Consider the following 13,856-nt stretch of genomic DNA (forward strand, 5'->3'; position numbering starts at 1 on the left):
ATTTCATATATTAGATTAAAATCGCTAAAAGATCGAAGTTTCCAGTTTAAACTGGATAGCGTGTTTAACGGTAAACTTCAGATAATCCGTATATATAGTAACGCTTATCAAAGATTTAAACACCCCAGTTACAGTATTTAATTAATTACAATATTTTACAAACTTCATAAAACACGTTAGAGAAAGATTAGTGATAATAATGGTTTACTTTTTGTTGATACAATTATGATAATAGAATCAATGAGCGTGCAGTACGTTATGTCAGCATTAGAAATCCATTCTAGTTAAATAATAATTTATGATAAAAATCCGGCCAAGTGGGAGTCGGACTCGGCCAATGAGGGTTCCGTAATATTTTTTTATATGATTTAATGATAAATTCAGCATGTCAGATTTATTCCCATACTAATTAGGCGACAAGTACATGATATAAAAAAAATATAATATCATATAATATTGACACACTTTTACACAAATTATCTTGCCCCAAACTAGGCATAGCCTTACTTACTTACTATGGGTACAAGACAATGATATATTTAAGACAATATAAAAACTTAAACATACATAAAAACATCCATGACTCATAAACAAACATCCACATTCATCATATAAGTTGTTTGCACCTACTGGGATTCGAACCCGGGACCTCTAGTTTAGTAGGCAGGGTCACTAACCATTCGGTAGTCTATGTCTCGTAGTACATCTAGCATATGGGTCGTCATATATATATGATAAATATGTAATATGTATGCTTGTTTCCGAGTCATGGATGTTTAAAAGTATTTATGAATGTTTAAGTAAGTATATTGTATTAAATATATCGTTGTCTTTCACTCATAGTACAGACTATGCCTAGTCTGGGGTGTAAATAAATTGTGTAAAAGTGTCTCAATATTTGTATTAGTAAGTATATAATATTATTTAGGATTTACTCATTTTGTTAGCTTAAAATATTTTGATCTTATCTTTATTATGGATTAAAAATAAAAATAAATTACTTAATTAAGCAGTCTCTTGACTCAAATTTGTCTTATAATAATTAGATATTAACTTCATTGAAATAAGTCAGTAGGTATTCTTTTAACAAACATCAGTCACTAATATTTATTTGTTACTTGTAGCTTTAAACTGCGGCATAAGTCAAATTTTAGACTTCTACCGAATGTTCAATATATAATATATCTTTGCTCTTAATGTTCAAAACAAAGGTGTTACGTTATTCAAAAGAATTGTTAAAAACGTTTGTGTGGTAAAGGTTACTATAACATAAATGACTTTCTTAATGATACCACAGATTGGGAATGGAGCGACCGCCCTAAGGCTATTAAATAATAAGTTTAATTGTACAATGTTACTTTGTAAATGTTACTTTAATTGTAAAACATATTTTTGATGAAAAAAAAAAGCCCGCTGAGTTTGTTGCGCCCATTCTTCTCAGGCCTGAGGCATTCACTTTGGAATGGGTGGTGGTTTTTTTTGACTTTCAATAAGTGAAGTCACATCCTATTTTGAATAAAAATATTTGAATTTGAATATAACACTAGAAATAAGGGATTGCTTGTAACTAATTCTAGTAGGTGTCATAAGATACATAATAGCTTTAAGGGTAAATGTATACACTTCTATAATAAAGTCCCAGCCACTGTTCAGGCATTATCTATAAATAAATTTAAATATCTTATAAAAAAATGGCTCTGTTGTAAATCCTATTACTCCACTGCTGAATATCTAAATGATCGGACAGCCTGGGACAAGATTGTGTTTATTTGATAGCGATAGAAATGATTGTACAATATTGTATATTTTTATTGAAAAAACGCGCAAAAAAATGCTGGGAGAGTTTCTTGCGCCGCTTCTTCTCTCTCAGAGCGCCATTTGTTTCCGAAGCGGTAGTAGTATCTAGTAGTTATTAGAAATGACATCAAAAATAATTCTAAAGGAATCAATTTTGAGAAAATAAATGCCTTTTTATGCCCTTATAATAAAAAGCGGCCAAGTACGAGTCAGACTCGCCCATGAAGGGTTCCGTAGCAGCAAGTAACATAATATAAAAGTTATATAGAAAGGAAAATGAGATTAAATTATTTAAATGGAAAAGGCAAAACAAATTTGCTTAAAATCATACAGTGCATATGAGCTGTCCTCATTTATACGTAGATATTTAAAAAACACTACTTACTAAATCTCGTGCAAACCAATTTTTGGTGGAAGTTTCCATGGTAATTGAACATCAAACATTATTTTTAGTTTTATCATTCTCTTATTTTAGAAGTTGCAGGTGGTGGGGACACATTTTACCACTTTGGAAGTGTCTCTCGAGCAAACTATTCAAATTAGAATTTCATTTTTGAAGACCTATCCATACACGTGTAGGTTTGATGAAAAGGGGAACTCCCAAAATTTATTGTGTTTTTTTTTCTATTTTTGTGTAAAAATGTTAATGCGGTTCACAGAATACATCTACTTACCAAGTTTCAACAGTTTAAGTCTTATAGTTTTGGAAAAAAGTGACTGTGACATACCTACACGGACAGACAGACAGACATGACAAATCTATAACCTACGGAGCCCTAACATACGGTCCATCATTAGTTGTAGATTTACTTCTTAATGACCTACTAACTAGACCAAGCCAAGTTGTAGGTATAACAACATCATGTTTGTAAAGACTGCAAGTCTGCCGTGCTTATAATTATAACAGGATTAACACCATAGAAATATAAACAAGAACGTAATTTTACTTGCGGGATGACGGTCGTCTAGATATATATACAATAAATACATTGCTGCGTACGCTTGCAACGCTCAGAATGTTGAGGAGCTTGTGCAATATTGGTATGCAAAATACGGTAATAAGAAAAATAATCACTATGTAATAAAAAAAACAGCTATAAAGTTAAAACAAACGGTGAATAATATATTGATAGGTACAGTTGCAGGTTGTAGAAGAGTTTTCGCAGTAGGTAAGATATACTCAAATACAAGATTTTTACGTTTGCAGTTCTGATTTATATTAAATCACTACCAAATCGCTGGTGTTCTATAAGTCACCTGTGAGGAGACATGTTTGGCGCGGCTATGGGACTTCTAGTGGCTTTTAACCAAATTTCTTTGATCCAAACCCTTCAAACCGCTATTTTGAGACAAACAGACAAACCAGTAGCTAACACAGTGCGCCGGCGTTGTTTGTGAAATTATCATCAGCCGGAAGACGTCCACTGCTGGACAAAAGCTTCCCCAAAGATTTCCACGACGATCGGTCCTGCGCTGCCCTCATCCAACGTATTGCGGCGATCTTGACCAGACCTTCGGTCCATCGGGGGGCCTACCAACACTGCGTCTTCTGGTACGTGGTCGCCATTCGAGGACTCTACTGCTCGAATGGCCATCTGTCCGTCGAACTATGAGCCCTGCCCACTGCCACACAGTTTCTCCGCATTTCTAATTCGATCTCTTGTGAAACTGCGAGCATAGCCCTCTCTCAATAGAGGGCAATCCCTATGAGCGACAATGAGCTTCCTCATAAGGCCCATAATTAGCGACCACGTCTGCGTACCGTGACTCACCACTACCCACAGACATAATATTTATCGCATTCATAAACAAATTCGATATTTTTACTAAATAGTTATGAAACAATATTAAATAATATATCGATTAGTAGCGCAAGTTGTTGCTTAATTAACGTATTACCGAACGTCTTCTACTTTCAATAAAATCTATAAATAAGTCTTTTCATTTACATACTATTATTCTAAAAACCTAATTAGCTATAAATATATGCTGTTAGTGCGCGACAGACGATGCAGTATTACATAATATTAGTATCAGCACATCACTAATTAATATTAAAAATGCGAATGTGACTTTGTTTGATTGTTTGTTTCGCTTTCACGCCTCAGCTACTCAACCGATTAACATGAAATTTTTTCACACGTTATCAAGTGTATAGATAGAGATATAGGGAACTTTATTTTAATTACGCGCCTAAAGAAGTATAACTTCAAAAAAGGCAACGCTGTGGTACCGACCGACCAAGGCAGCCTATCACTGGTAAACCTACACAACTTAATATTAATGCTATCAATCATCAAACATGCAAAGAGTTTCTTTATGTTATGATCGCCAACATAGGTACAGTGTACAATAAATTGTAGTGTAACATGACGTCTGTTCATTTCATCCACACCACGCCGTCAACCCATATTTATTAGGTTTCCTAACGGAATCTATATGTTTAAATATCTACGTTAATACACCAAATAAATAGTCTTGCAATCTCTTATTGCTTTCAAGAAAGCAATATTGAAACTTTACCTGGCCATTGCAAAACCTTCTAAACAGTTTTCCCTTTGTATGCCACCTATGGATATTCCAATAGGTTATTTTACCTATAAATGGTGTTATAGATAGACTACGCAAGAGAAGAACATCTCTAACGGAGATACAGCAAAATAGAAAAGGAAAGCGAATCTATTGTAACGGATTTTCCAAATGTTTTGAGTTTTCTTTAGTGTTAATTCCGCCAATATTTGTCTATGAACAATTCGTCACGTGCTTCGCCTCTACACGAGGCAGGAGATGTTGATTCGCCAAACTCTGGCACGAGACTCACCTAACACTAAAGAAAACTTAAAACATTTGGATAATTATGGATTTCCGCAAAGCAACGACTACTTCAATAAATTTTCGTAACGAATTTTGATTGATAAGTCGTAACCAGCCACCGCTTGGCATAAGCTCCTCAGTGTTTTTAAGCCAATAGCTAACGTACACATTCAAATCAAAATCAGTTTATTCACGTAGATCACGGAAATGACAATTATGAATGTCAAAAAAAAATATTTTTCTTATTGAATCTTCTCGTTAAGGGTTGAGCTAATGAGAAGAAGTAGCAAGAAACTCATTGCCACTCGTTTATATCAAGATTTACATTTACATCGATTTACAAATCATTTCAATTACAATATAACATGTAAAATGATGCAACAAACACACTCAAACGTCAAAAAGTCAATATCTTACACGAGTAAGTCAAAAAAGTAAATGTAAACTAATACAAAAGTTATTGAGTACAGTAGCTGCATCATCCATTGATTAATATAACGCATTATCGGCAGGTAGTCTACACGCTATTATATTCTAAGTCTATGGCTACGATGAAGGTAAAACTATAATAACAACTCATAAAGTTAAAACTATGGCAATGAATAAGAGAATTGAAATAAGAAAATGGCCGCAGCTGTGCGATGGTCATTAACTTTCGTCATGGTTGTTAAATATTATGAAATGGAAACTGTAATAAAAGTGAAATGGTATACCAGGGCTATGTGCCGCTAGACGGTTATCGGTACGACTGTTCAGCTGTTGGCTTTAGGGTTTACACTTTACAGAATACTGTGATCAGTCACTCCTTACGCTTTTGGCACTAAAGGCCGTTACCAATATTCAGTCTATCTCTTACTTGTAACTATCGTTGACTTCCTGTGTCCCAGTAAACTTATCGACGGTAACTCCCCTTATCTGTACACGCTGTCTGTCAATGGGACGACGTATAGCTTACCAGCGATAGAAGTTTGTATGGAAATTGCAATTCACGCGTCCCAATATAAGGCGGTAATAATGACTTATCGGGTATATTGGGACAGCTTCAGATTATTGACAGCTAATTACTGACAATAGAAGGTAGTAATTTTTCTCTATCTGTAGATAGTATATTGGGAACGGCCGTAAGCCTGAGATCTATAGAGCGTACTTTAGTACTTTAGCGTTAGACTTTGCTCAGACTTTACTTACGTAAAACTTAGCTGAGTGTAAGCTTAGCATTATATTTGATTTCGTTTTAATAGTTAATATCCAGACGACCGGACCTTGTTAGCATTTTTAAGAATGTGCAAAACTTGAACAAAACAAAACTAATAGGACATCTGGACTCGAACCGGGATCTTCTGCTTTACGGATCAACCAATGTCCCATCTGAGCTATTATAGTCATGTATATAGTGGCGAAATTTACTTTTGTATTCTAATGTTATTGTAGCTGTTTCTCATTAAAGTACGGATAAAACTACTTTTTTTTAAATTGAAACCTAGCTAGACCGATTTCTCGCCCCCGAAATCCCAATCATAAGATACATAATAGCTATAAGGGTAAATGTATACACTTCTATAATAAAGTCCCAGCCACTGTTCAGGCACTATCTATAAATAAATTTAAATGTTTTATAAAAAAATGGCTCTGTCGTAAATCCTATTACTCCACTGCTGAATATCTAAATGATCGGACAGCCTGGGACTATTTTATATTATTGTGATTATTTTATAGCGACTGTACAATATTGTATATTTTTATTGAAAAGAGCGCATAAAAAAAGAATGCTGGGAGAGTTTCTTGCGCCGCTTCTTCTCTCTCAGAGCGCCATTTGTTTCCGAAGCGGTAGTAGTATCTAGTAGTATAAGAAATGACATCAAAAATAATTCTAAAGGAATCAATTTTGAGAAAATAAATGCCTTTTATGCCTTTATGCCTTTTTATTATACATATATATACATACAAGAATTGCTCGTTTAAAGATATAAGATTAGACAACTGAAATTATGCTGAGCGTAAGGTAAGACAGCCCAATGTAAAAGTCAAGTTCGCGTTTTACATTTTACAACTTATAACGCGAACTATTTAAACATTTAATCTAAGAGGTTGATAAAAATATATTTAAAAGGGCGTATTTGAACTGATAGAGATAAAATTGTTACTTACCAACATTAAAAAAATCTTAATACGGACGGCAATCTGTAACAAATAAATGAATATTATATTATGACAAGCACGCAAAGAGCGATGGAATGAAGTATTTTCAGGTTTAAAGTTCGAAAAAATTAGAAGCCACAAAACGAAACCAAGGTCAAAGATGAACTGTTATCCAGACTTTAGAATGGAACTGGGCAGGTCACATTTCACGTATGACTCAAATAATTATTTTAGGAGCCAGCTGGAGGGAACCTATAGATACAAGAAATGTTGGACGGCCAAAGTCTTTGGGCAGATCGCTTAGTACAAGTAGCTGGAAAGGACTGCGACTATAGGGCCTACAACTATATAATAGATTAATATAATAATAGGATAATTATTTAGGTTTTATGTGTCACATTTTCACCCGCTTGATGCCCGCGACTTCGTCCGCGTAGATAAAGGGTTTTTAAAAATAATAAGCAAGTTTGGAATTGAAGATTATCTCACTTCCTATTCCAGTTTCCATTACATGAATAATATTTCTAGAAAGATTGCTATGGCCAACTAAACCTACTATTGGTATAGTTATAGCAAATTGTAGCAAATGTCCTTTCCCAAGCTTTAGTCTATCTCTGTACCAAATTTTATCAAAATCAGTTCAGTAGCGCCGGCGTAAAAGCGTAAGAAACAAACTTACATTCACATTTTTATAAATTTTAGAAGGGTTTATTAGTATAAAAGTATAGCCGAATAAAATAAGGGTAGCATTTATAGCAGATATAAACTTAGATACATTTTTCGAAGTGATAACTTCTTATGGGAGGTTAAACCGCTTCGTAACGTAACGCTTTATACGACGCCAGTCTGTCTGGCTTCCCTTTCTCTCACACATACGGTAGCCGTAGGCAGGCTCCCCCTCTCTCACTTTAACCAAATTGTACATTAATCTCACATAAATAATGATACTAATAATGTACATACACAAAATTCTAAAGTGCATATACAACAACTGTAACTGAGATAAGAATAAAATATATTTTATAATCAATTAAAGATTATTAATTATTAAATAATTTTATTTTATTTATTATTTATTAATTAATTAAAGATAATTAATTAATAAATAATCTTTCATTCCATTATCATATTAATAAACATATTTCTCAAGTTAAACAATTTCAACATTAAATAGTTCAATTTAGATTAGTTTAAGATATCACTTCTGTAGGGCGTCCCGAGACGAAACACATTTTTTGAAGTTCTTTAGGCGCGCTATGAAAAAATTATGAGAGTGAAACTTTAAGATGCGCTAACATCACTGTAACACAAAAGTAATAGGGTGAAGTTGGTTCCTAAAATTTTCTGACGTTTGCGACATTCGTTATTTGTTTTTTTGGTTTCTTCGTCCATTAGTAGGACAGGCAAAGGGTTCAAGCCCATACAGCCGTATTCGCTATTTAATAATTAAATGTCAAAGCCATGATTTTAACAAAATTGTTCTTTCTACAAACGTATAATAGTAGGAGCAATAAATAATAATCTTAATATATATAAATTACGTGACACGTTGTATGTCCGTGATGGACTACTAAAATAATGAATAGAATTTAATGGGGATTTCTTCATGGAGTGCAGTTTGGTCCAACTTGAGAGATAGGATAGTTTTTATTTCGTTTTGGGAGCCATAATTATTTTTAATTCCAATATTTGTTTTGTATGGGCATATTTTCTATGAGATAATTTAGTGACGCACGGTTTGACAGTTCCGCTGTGAAACAATTTCATTATAACAACAGGGAGCATTTTTTACGACATAATTCTTGATGTTTTGAAATATAATTGGCAAATTCCAATAAAACAGAATTTCTTCTTATTATCAACAGAACAACGTCTGTCGGGTCAGCTAGTATATATATAATTTTTGCTTTGTTACGCCAAAGAAGTAATAAGTAAAGTAAGTAATAAGTACACACACTTTTTTTATTTAAATTGGCCTATTGTGTCGCTAATAATATATAAGATTATAGAGTCCTAGCTCGTGCTTGTATGATAAATACGGATTGACCGAGTTGTATAATCCGGGCCTCTGGCACTCTGCCGGGTTACTTACGGGCAATGGCAGACACTCTCCTCGCCTCATTGTGTATTCATACTGTAACTAACGCCAGTGACAACTCATCTATCAAGCTGTATTTATTATTTTTATATGCTTTTTATTAGCTTCACGTGTATGTATGTTTGTGTGTAACCGACTCATTTGGGCGCGATTTTAACCCACTTTATATGGCTAGATTTCGTTCAAACTTCGTTGATTTATCGAGGACCGATGACAATAAAATTATTCCATTTTTCAAATTGTATAATAAAATTTTTGTTAATTTATATAAGGCAGGAATTGATGTTAATATAAAATTTCAAAACAAATTTTCTATTTTTTATTTGGTTTTTTACAAAAAGCGTGTTTATTAGTTTTTTAACTACTATTTATTTATTATACAATGACGTTCTATACACATATAAGGACATTTTATCCGCAGTCTGAGAGCGGAACGGTAAAAAGAGTGCTAAAGACAATGTAAGCACACTTTTTTCCTTCGTCGTGTGTCAACTGTCACTGTCGGAATCAAGCTTGAACTTTTGTACCATTACATTTTTTTTTTGGATTTTATGGCCTGGTAACGAGATTGTACCATAACATATTCTTTGCCTGAACTGATTAAATGTTATAAATTGCTGCTTATTCACCAAGAATATTTTAAACAACTGGATTAAAAGCGGCAATGTATAGATGTAGCAGTCGAAGCTCATTATAATGCAATTTGTGGCATGTTACATATTTCTGCTTTGTTATTATACGACGTGATTTGTCTATAATATATTGTGTTTATTCGGTAAGAACATGCTGAAATATTTTTCCACATAAAAATACTGTAAATATTAAAATCCTGCTTCACTGTTTACTACATAAATATTATTAAGTTTTAAAAAAGAAAATCATATTAGGTAGTTCAGAGAACGAAATTTTTATTTGAAGCACACAAAAATATATTACAGATCGCCTGTCGTCTGCCATCTGCACAAAGTAGTCAGCACGAGCGAATCGCTCTCGCCTCAGCTTATGCTAAACAGTTTTCACTTTCGGTAACTGTTGAGGATTAATTATAATTGCAACGCGAATGATGCTACAACATTATATTTACGTGTGATGCAACTTTTTGCATAACCAAGTTATGCATCTCGTATGAACGTGGATTGTTTTATGTTTGAGGGCATTGACTTGTATCCATCTTAGCATATCTCACGTGACAAAACATCTTCTTTGTCAATAAGAATAGAGCAATATCTCGAACTCACGCGGTAACCGCACAGGGATCTAAATAACAATGTAATTAAAATTTTATAAGTGTTAATTATATTCGGATTCGATTTTTATAGATGGGTATTATTTGTATATGATACTAAAGACATACTCATAGATTTTTTTATGGAAAAAGAGGACAAACGAGCATTCGGGTCGCATAGTGTTAACTGTTAAGTGATCACCGCCTACCACATTCTCTTGCAACATGAGAGGAATCACAGGAGCGTTACCAGCCTTTAAGGAAAGTGTACGCACTTTTTTTGAATGTATACCCATGTTGTATCGTCCCGGAAGACCGCAAGATGAAGTCATTACACAGCTTTGTAATACGTGGAAGAAAGTTCCTTGAAAACCGCACTGTGTAGGGACGCCACACATCCAGAATGTGGGGATGCTATCCTAAATTGTGGCGTGTCGTGCGAAGATGGAATTCGTAGTCATACTGTAAGTTGGATTCTCATTAAAAATTTTATGTGTATGATGCATTTATTGTTTTTAAATGCATATCCCGTATATGCTTTTCTTATATGCAGTGCCCATCAGGATTCTTGATCGAACCCAAAATTCTGAGCGGCATCATAATTACGCATTATTCATGACGTTACTTTGAGAGATAAGATGTTAACTATCATTAGTCCAGTAACTTCACTATCTAAGGCGGGCTTCAAAACAGAAACACAATGCTTGTGTATAACTGGCAAGAACCTTACTTCACGGCAGAAAAAGCCGTGCTTCACGGGGGCATAAAAAGAATAGGGAAGTCCCAGGCCAAAAGGTGTCGTAAGAGGAGAATAAGCGCATTTACCAGTGGGAAGCTCCTTTGCACAGGATGCCGGGCACCGTAGCATGAGAAACAACTTGGGAAATGAGACTTAACATGCCTCAAGGTGACTCAGAATTTTTTGGGTTTTTCAAGAATCCTGAGTGGCACTGCATTGTAATGGGCAGGGCGTATCATTTATCATCAGCTTAAAGTCTAACTTCAGTTTCAAATTCATTTGGGCTATGTCAACTAGGACTCCTAGGGATCTCCTCTTTTCTGATTCGATCTCGCAGGGAAACTCGAAACATATCCCTCTCTATTACCCTCTGAGCAAGCATGAGCTCTCTCATCAGGTCCATAGTTAAGGACCACGACTGCGTACAGTAAGTTATCACTGGCAAGTTGGCAACACACACTGGTTGAAATCCTTCGTCTTCAGACACTATGGTATTTGGGACGAGGAAGATTTTACGGAGCTTCCCGAACGATGTCCATCCGAGTTGGATTCGATGAGTCAACAATTACGAGAGTGCAGTTCCCAATTGTTACGGGAGTAGGTTCGACATGATCTTTGTCTTATCCATGTTCATTTAATGACCTACTCATTGGGAAGCTGTCTTGAGGCCATCGAGCATATGACTTAAGTCTTCCATTGTCTCAACGTGATGTATTCGCCGTTGATATTGATGCCCAGTCCGTTACAGTCGCATAGGCTTCGAGATCTGATCTTGCAGACGGACTGACATGGTGGTGTTTCCATACAAACACTTCAGCGCTTCGATATATCAATAATCAATGTGGCACCTCTAGAGAGACTGAAGCACCGCCCATGTCTCGATCGAATCAAAGGAGAAAACGAAAAAATAATCAACTATGAGAAGGTACACGCGCGTCACGCATAGTGACTTGCTTTACTCCTACGTCTTCTGTATAACCTGCCGAAGCGTATCATGTATGTGGTGCTAAAGCCGTTTCGGAACGCGGCTTATTACGGAGGCTGGAAGGCGTCGAACCTGCGCACGTGACGATTCGTGATAACCCTAGAAAACAGCTTATATATTATCTTACATTAACGATCGAATATTTAAAGATTCAGTTCAATCAAATATACAATTCAGTGCTGTCTTTCCATTCCATTAGCTGCACTAATATAACGGCGGCTAGTCACGAGACACGCACTAGCACGCCGGCCGCGGCTGTCGAGTGCACGAACCATGGAACTATTTTTTGCGCTCAATAAACCGACCATCTTCCTGTTATTGTTTCCGTTTCCGAAATCATTTTAATAACGCTGTTCGTAGCATAACTAAGATGTTAAAACTTTATATTTTATTATAAGTATCTGATCAATGAATCTGATTGTGGTGACATATTCATTTTTATTTTTCACGGAACGCAATTTTTTTTATAATGTAATAATATGTTTTTCCTTACAGCAAGTTCTATTCTGCTAATGAATGTCCAGTCAAAATAGGTCTTGTAGTTTCATAGATTGATTTAGCCGACACACAAAATTTTAAAAATTTATTTGTGGGGTTGTATTCCGTCCAGACTTGGTTTCGTATACCTATACAAAAATATTTAAAAAGATAACTGATATAAAGGTCTCATAAGTCATAATATTTTGTTTGAATTTATCAGTAAAAATTAGTAAGTTAGATAAACAAGAGTGAATGACTCGTTTATGGGGTATTTAACCTATATTTATCTCTATAAATAAAATATCTGTATTTATGTTGCAGATGCGTTCCGAAACGATTGATAAGATTGTAATGAAACTTTGACAAAGTGCTCTGGGGATGCCCGCGACGCTTCCAGGCCAAAAATCATTACATATAAATAAAATTTGTGTTTGTTCCGAAACCATTGAACAGATTGTAATGATATTCTAATAGTGTTCTGGAGATGCCAATAAAGTCCTATGTCCCTTTTCCTAAATATCAATAAAATAATCTGGGTTACGTTAAAAAGTATTCATTTTGCTGGCAACACTATTATAGCGACACAGAACAACAGAAATTAAAGAACTAATAACAACAAAAGCCAAAACGTAACAATGAAAACTTCAAAAACAAAGCAGTGACGACATGAAAATATCACGACATGTAACGGTGATAAAACTGCAAACCGTACTGGCGCAACAGGACAAACGCGAGGGGGTTAAATGGGAACGGGAGGCTTCACGTTGCAGCGAGCTCCAGAGAGAATGTGTCCGTGTACGAGTAGTACGTTAATGTAATTTCGCAGTACCTTCATTTATCAAGCAAGGTTAATTAACTCGAGTACACAATTCAAGAGTAACAACCGATTAATAACATTAATAGCGCGGCAGACGTCAACCAGACATGACATGTCTGTGGTCTACTGGACCACTCAAGGGAGTGTGTCTTAACACATGTTACAATGTTCACATAATAAATTTGTTTATTTTCAGTTACTAAAGGTTGAAGCACCTACTGTACTCACAATTATTTTTAGGTATTTTATGGTTTAGTTACTTTCTTATTTACCCGTGGAGGGATTTTATAAATATATTATAGATTGCTCAAAGTATAAGTGTTGATTTAAAATAATTGCAATGAGTTTCCTGCTACTTCTTCTCATTTAAACTGATATTTGAAGAGGTGGTAAATGAGAAAAATCACTAGAATACACGCCAGGTCACCAATTAAGCCCTATTTTCACTCTTTGACAAACTTTGAAAGAGGGATCAAATAAAACCGAAGCTGTTAATCACCCATGTTAGTATCCTACCTTGTAATTTGAAATTTTTAAGTGTCAGTCTGTTTAGTTGGGCTTATCTCCGAAACGGCTCGATTTTAATGTGACATCACTGGCAGATAACTAATGTTATGAGAAAAAGTAGGTATAATTGTTATAGTAGGTAGAATACGAATTTGTATTGCGCAGAAATAGAATAAAACATGAAATTGTAAATAGATCTCCACGTAAATGTCAAAGTGTCAAAAACGTCAAAAAATTTACAATGTTTCTCAATAA

The 13,856-nt window shown here is 34.9% G+C and overlaps 1 protein-coding gene across 2 annotated transcripts in view; it reads right to left on the reverse strand.

The window, feature by feature from the left end:
- LOC126970822 (growth arrest-specific protein 2-like) overlaps window positions 1–13,856 on the reverse strand; it is a 127,743-nt gene that overhangs the window by 66,073 nt on the left and 47,814 nt on the right. For both annotated transcript variants that reach the window (XM_050816954.1, XM_050816953.1), the window contains exon 2: window positions 6,760–6,792. The gene's annotated coding sequence lies outside the window, so the exon portion shown is untranslated. The remainder of the gene's footprint in view (window positions 1–6,759; window positions 6,793–13,856) is intronic.

The sequence above is a fragment of the Leptidea sinapis genome, chromosome 22 (genome assembly GCF_905404315.1).
Source record: "Leptidea sinapis chromosome 22, ilLepSina1.1, whole genome shotgun sequence".
NCBI lineage: Eukaryota > Metazoa > Arthropoda > Insecta > Lepidoptera > Pieridae > Leptidea > Leptidea sinapis.